Source organism: Bubalus kerabau, chromosome 21 (genome assembly GCF_029407905.1).
Source record: "Bubalus kerabau isolate K-KA32 ecotype Philippines breed swamp buffalo chromosome 21, PCC_UOA_SB_1v2, whole genome shotgun sequence".
Taxonomy (NCBI): Eukaryota; Metazoa; Chordata; class Mammalia; order Artiodactyla; family Bovidae; genus Bubalus; species Bubalus kerabau.
This window is the reverse complement of record NC_073644.1, coordinates 62422664-62428775: the sequence shown is the minus strand read 5'-3', so window position 1 is coordinate 62428775 and position 6112 is coordinate 62422664.

The following is a 6112-nucleotide window of genomic DNA, read 5'->3' as shown; positions in this document are numbered from 1 at the left end:
TTATCTGCAAAGCATATGCAAGATTTCTTGTATTATATTACACTATATTAGATAGGACTTCAAGAGGAAATGGAGATAATACTCTTAGAAAACACAGTCACTCAAGGTTAAACCTATAGCTTTTTTCCTATTGGACACTTACTGTATTTAATACAGTGCTAAATATATTTCATATATTGACTCCTCATAGAACTTCAGTGATTTAGATATTATTACTGTTGTGTTCTGTTTCACATCTTTCTTTACTTCAGTCCTCCCATCAATAAAGTGGGCACCATAGTAATACCTACTCATGAGCTTTCAGTATAAAAAGAGAGGATGCTTTTGAAGTGTTTATAGCAAACTATGAATTATTTTTCCTGATAATCTTGACAGACAGAACAAAAACAATCAAAAAATGATTCTGATAATGCCATTCCCTTGACCAAAAACTTCTAATGATGATATCTACTATAAAGTCCTTAAGTTGACACTTTTCTTGCCTTACCTCCTACCACTCACCTACAGAAACCTTCTGCATCTCAAAAATAATTCCCTCACTCTCTCCTATTAACATCACCTCTTCTTACTTTCTTGCACTTTATATAGAGCAACATCATATGTTTTAAATGACTTCTCTCCTTCTTTCTCCTAATTTGAAGCCCGTGTATCACACGTTTACTGAGTACTTATGTGCAAAGCACTCTTGTAAGATAGATTCACATTAATTCATTTAATTCTCCCTGCAGCCTTATAAAAACACTGCTATTTACTTCCCTCATTTTACAGATGAAGAACCTAAAGCACAGAGAAGTCAAGCTATTTTCCAGAGATCACACAGCTAGTAAGTGGCAGATCCAGGATTCAAACTTGATCATTCTCATTGTAGAGTCCACTTTCTTGTTATACCCTCTTGTCATATCTTAGTAGCTCCATAAATATTTGCATATTTCCACCACTGAGCTGAAGTGATCTTTATTTCCCTCTGAATTATCACAGCAAAGTTTTTTAAACTTTTGTACAGCTCCTTTGGCAGTTCAATGTACTTATTAGAAGTTCTATCTTGGTGTTGGAGGGGAGGTACAAAAAGTACAATCAAATCCACCCTCAAGGAAGTTACAATTTAGCAGAAAGGAGAGTAACAGACAAGACAAAACTCAATATGTTTTAATGATGTGAAAAATGCCACACATAATAAAATTATAATCAAGCATTGTAGTAGTGACCTGGGACGGCGTGGTCCATGAATGTGTCACCAAGTTGCTCTGAGAGAATTCACAGAAGACTAACACAGTCTGAAGGGCCATCTGCAGCTCTCTGAAGAGGGTGTGTGTGAGCTGAAATCTGAACTAAGTGAATTTAACTAGGTGATGAGACAGGAAAACCACATCCAAGAAAATTTTTTAAATGCACAATATCTTGATGCTAATTGAGGAAATAAGGAAAAATAAGTGTATGTGACACCCCAGAAAACCAACGGGGAGCAGTTATCAACAGGGGAAGTGGGAAAGACACATAAATGTGTTTGGGGTTTAGCGTTACAAAACCACACAAGGATCTGGGCTGTGGAATGACGTGATCGTGGTTTCCTTCTGGTTGTAGAAACAATTGTGAAGGGATTGTGATTGAAAACAGTCAGTCTCTTGGTAAAACTTAGAGCAAGAGGTTTTTTGTTTTTTTTTTTAATTGTCTGTGAGACCAGCAGAGATGCTAGAAGCAGGAGCGTAGGCTCTCTGACAAATTCTTCAAAATGAATCCCAATCAAAGGCATGAAATTGAATGATGATGGCACTATGTAATACAAATATATAAAATGGGCTATAGGATTATGGAGGGAGAAAATTTCTTTCCGTTTGGAAATACATTAAGAAGGATAAATCTTATAAGCTTTGAACTTTTAGTATACTGAGCATGTGGGCTTACTTGTGTCGGACTCTTTGGGACCCCGTGGACAGTATCCCACTAGGCTCTCTGTCCATGGAATTTTCCAGGCAAGAATACTGGAGAGGGTTGCCTTTTCCTCCTCCAGGGGATTGTCCACCCAGGGATCAAACCCACATCTCTTGCGTCTGCTACATTGATAGGCAGATTCTTTACCACTGAGCCACCTGGAAAGCCCTGGGCTTCAGTATGGCAGGCTCTAGTCTAAGCCCTTCAGGAGCATTAATTCATTCAATCCTCTCAACAAATCTATGAAGTAGTTTATTAGTTAATATAGTGTATGGCTGCCTTAACAGAAACAAAAATAAGAGTGATTTAAACCAATAATTTTATTTCTCTTTTACAAAGAAATCTGAACTGGATGGAAGGTGTTCAGAGTGTATGGGTTCATCCAAAGACCTGAGTTCCTTTCTTCTTGTGGCACAGCCATTCCCTTGATCTGCACTATCTATTTTATATGGCACTTAAAAGTAAGAGAAAAAAAATGCTCAGAAAAATTGTGTACTTAAAAATTTTTAAAAACAGGTGAAATTAAATAATAATATATTTTAAGTTTTATCATTTGAAGCATGAACTGCTTCTCAATGAGGATGTTAAAATTTTTTTATTTTTTTTTAATTTTATTTTATTTTTAAACTTGACAATATTGTATTGGTTTTGCCAAATATTGAAATGAATCCGCCACAGGTATACATGTGTTCCCCATCCTGAACCCTCCTCCCTCCTCCCTCCCCATACCATCCCTCTAGGTCGTCCCAGTGCACCAGCCCCAAGCATCCAGTATCGTGCATCAAACCTGGACTGGCGACTCATTTCATACATGATATTACACATATTTCAATGTCATTCTCCCAAATCTTCCCACCCTCTCCCTCTCCCACAGAGTCCATAAGACTGTTCTATACATCAGTGTCTCTTTTGCTGTCTCGTATACAGGGTTATTGTTACCATCTTTCTAAATTCCATATATATGCATTAGTATACTGTATTGGTGTTTTTCTTTCTGGCTTACTTCACTCATTTGATTTGAAATACTTAGTCTGTATTTAGCTTTCATGAAATTTACAATTAAAAAATAAATGAACATACATAAATCGTTTCAAAGATACTTAAAAGTTTCCAATAACTAAATCGAGTATGAGTTTTTATATTTAAATTAACTATAAGGAAGTAAAATTTAAAATTTATCTCAATTACCCTAGCTACATTTCAAGTACTCAAAAGCCACACGTGGCCACTGGCCACTGAACTGGACAGCACAAGTCAAGATTGTTTCTTTTACCTACTTTTTATCCACAAAGCTAGCTTATTAGCACTGTACCTGAATTCTAGATCAAGGAACGGGGCGAAAGGAGATAAAAGAAATTAGGCTACTGTTTAAAGTGTGAGTTAGAACTTACATACATCCCATTGGCCAGATCTTAGTTCCATGGTCAGAGATAGCTGAACTGGTCATACAGAACCGCTGGGAGGCTAGGTTAGAAACCATAGTGACCTTCTAAACAGACTTCTTCTTTGCTAACACTTTGTGCATAGGGTAAGGAAGAGGGGAGCGGGGGAAGGGAGGTTTTCCATTTCTAAAACAAAGAAGAGAAGAGGGATACTGGGAAAAATTAACAGTCTATGCCATGTGCAGATACTACTGTAGAACTTCCTTTAGATGAGTAATGGGAAACACAAGATGATCATGTACCTTGGGCACATTTATAGTTTTTAACGAGTAGAGTTGAAAAAAAAAAGGTTTTTGGACCATAATAGAAAGGATGTTTGTAATTTCAATATATTGTTAAAAAAATAAGGTATGGATCATTGCCATTTAATGTTTTATTATTTTTTTAACTTTTCCTGTGTTGATATTCTATCCCTTAAATTGCATAAACTTTGAAAACAGAAAAAAATATTTAAGAGTATTTTTTTCTGTCTTCAGAAAATCATTTAATTATTTTCATACCTATATGATGTTTAGTCATACTACAAAGTCCAAAGAAGACTTGTCACCCTTTTCACTGGGAATATTTATTAGCCTTTCTTTCCATATAATGTCTGATTATCTGGGTTCAAATAGAAAGATAAATTTGAAGACAGAGTAAATAATTAAGACTGTGGAATAGAAAGATACAAATAACTCCCAGAAGACATTGATGTGTGTTTACTTTGTAAGGTTTGACTTCATTTGTTTTCGTTAGTCACTGATTTCTTCTGGGAGAATTTGTTTTCGTCTTTGAGAAACGATTCTAACAATACCATGAAGCACAATACTCTAAATATACAAAGGACAGAGAGGACAGCTCTTGCTTATGGAATAGTCTGGTCTTTACAATAATGTGATTCTTTCCTCTTGCATTTCACTGTAGTTCTCCCGTGAGCACTTGCAAACCTGCTGTTTACACATTGTAAGGAGAAAAGACTATAATCATTCAACATACTTGAGCCAATATTTTTCTTTGTACTTTTTGTGTCTAGACTACAGGACATCTTTCTTTTATCAGCTTGCTTTGTAAAGCAGAAAAAGAGCGTTTTTGTTTTGCTTTGTTTTTTTGTAGCAAAGCAAAACAAATGCCATTCCCATTATTCAGATATATAATTCTAACAAAATACCAACAGTGTAGAAACTATTTTACAGAAAACTTAGGGAGTTTGCCCCCTATAAAGTATAACTAACAACTTTCAGAACAGAGATGCAACCCCAGACCAAAACGCAGATCTTCCAACTTTATTCTCTTTATTTTATTAAAACAACATAGCATACCATTTCCCATTTCTTTCCACCTAGTGACTTTTTAAAATACAGCCTATCATGTTATTAATATTTTATATTGTGTTCAGTTGGTGTGTGTTTTCACTTCAACATAAAATATTAATATGTAAAGTAATACTGATCCTTGGCTTTCCAAATTTCTGATTTACCCCCTTCTTCAGGGTACCTTCCCAACCCAGGGATCAAGGCCAGGTCTCCTGCATTGCAGGCAGATTCATTACCATCTGAGCCACCAGGGAAGCCCCTCACTGGGGGAACTGAATGGCCATTTCATGTTGCTACATTCTATTTGTTCACACATGCACTTTATGTTTCTTTTCTCAGAAGTTCCTACATTTTCTCAAAGCCTACATTTTGAAGCATGATTTTAGAATACGGACTAATAGCAACAAATAATTCCAAGTTGAATTTCACAGAGTTTAGTGTAACCTGGCCTGAACCAGATCTATAACATCTGCACTAACTGACTGACAGCAGCTTTAGAAAACAAAGGCAAACCTCAAGTTATCCCGGTCACGAAAGCCAGAAAACAGCTAAGTGTTAATAGTATCCAGTTTGCTACAAATAGTTGTTACGATGAGCTTTAGATTGGTTTTGGGAAATAGAATTATTTTTTATAAACATGTTATTTCTGTTAACATATAATGCATTGCATGTAGATTCTTTACCATCCAAGCCACCAGGGAAGTGCAATATATATAATAGATTTACAGTTTTTGCTTTTAAATAAACTGATAAATATTTTAAATTTAATTTTAATTTGGAATATTTCTAGTAGAACCAGATTATTAGATATAACCCACATAAAGTGAATTATTTGAGGTTTTCACTAATTCTTAAGACTATATGTAAAGGGATCCTGAGACCAAAAAGTTATAAAGTGCTGTGTTTGTAAACTTCAATGTAGATACAAAATTGTTCTGAAATACACAACAGGATTTCAAATGGTATTGTCTTATTGAAAAGGAGGCAGTACGTTATTTTTTTCCTCATGAAGATGTATTATTCATTTTTTAATGATGGACAGGTATGACAGCTACATCTAGTGTTTGCATTTGAATCTCAGATGATCGTTACTGAGCACAAAGAGGGAAAGATAACATCTGGATATCACGAAATAAACCAGTAACACAAATTGGCTTATGAATAACATCTAGTGTTTGCATTTGAATCTCAGATGATCATTACTGAACACAAAGAGGGAAAGATAACATCTGGATATCACGAAATAAACCAGTAACACAAATTGGCTTATGAATATTTATTTGTACATTAATTCTTCTATAGATAAAACAAGTGAATAAACTCATAGAATTATTTATCTATGCATCTTTTTGTAGAAGATGCTTTATACAAAAATGTTGCTCCTTGTATAAATGACATTCGAATAGTTTTTAAAAATCCTTTCCCATTATAATCACTGGATACCACTAT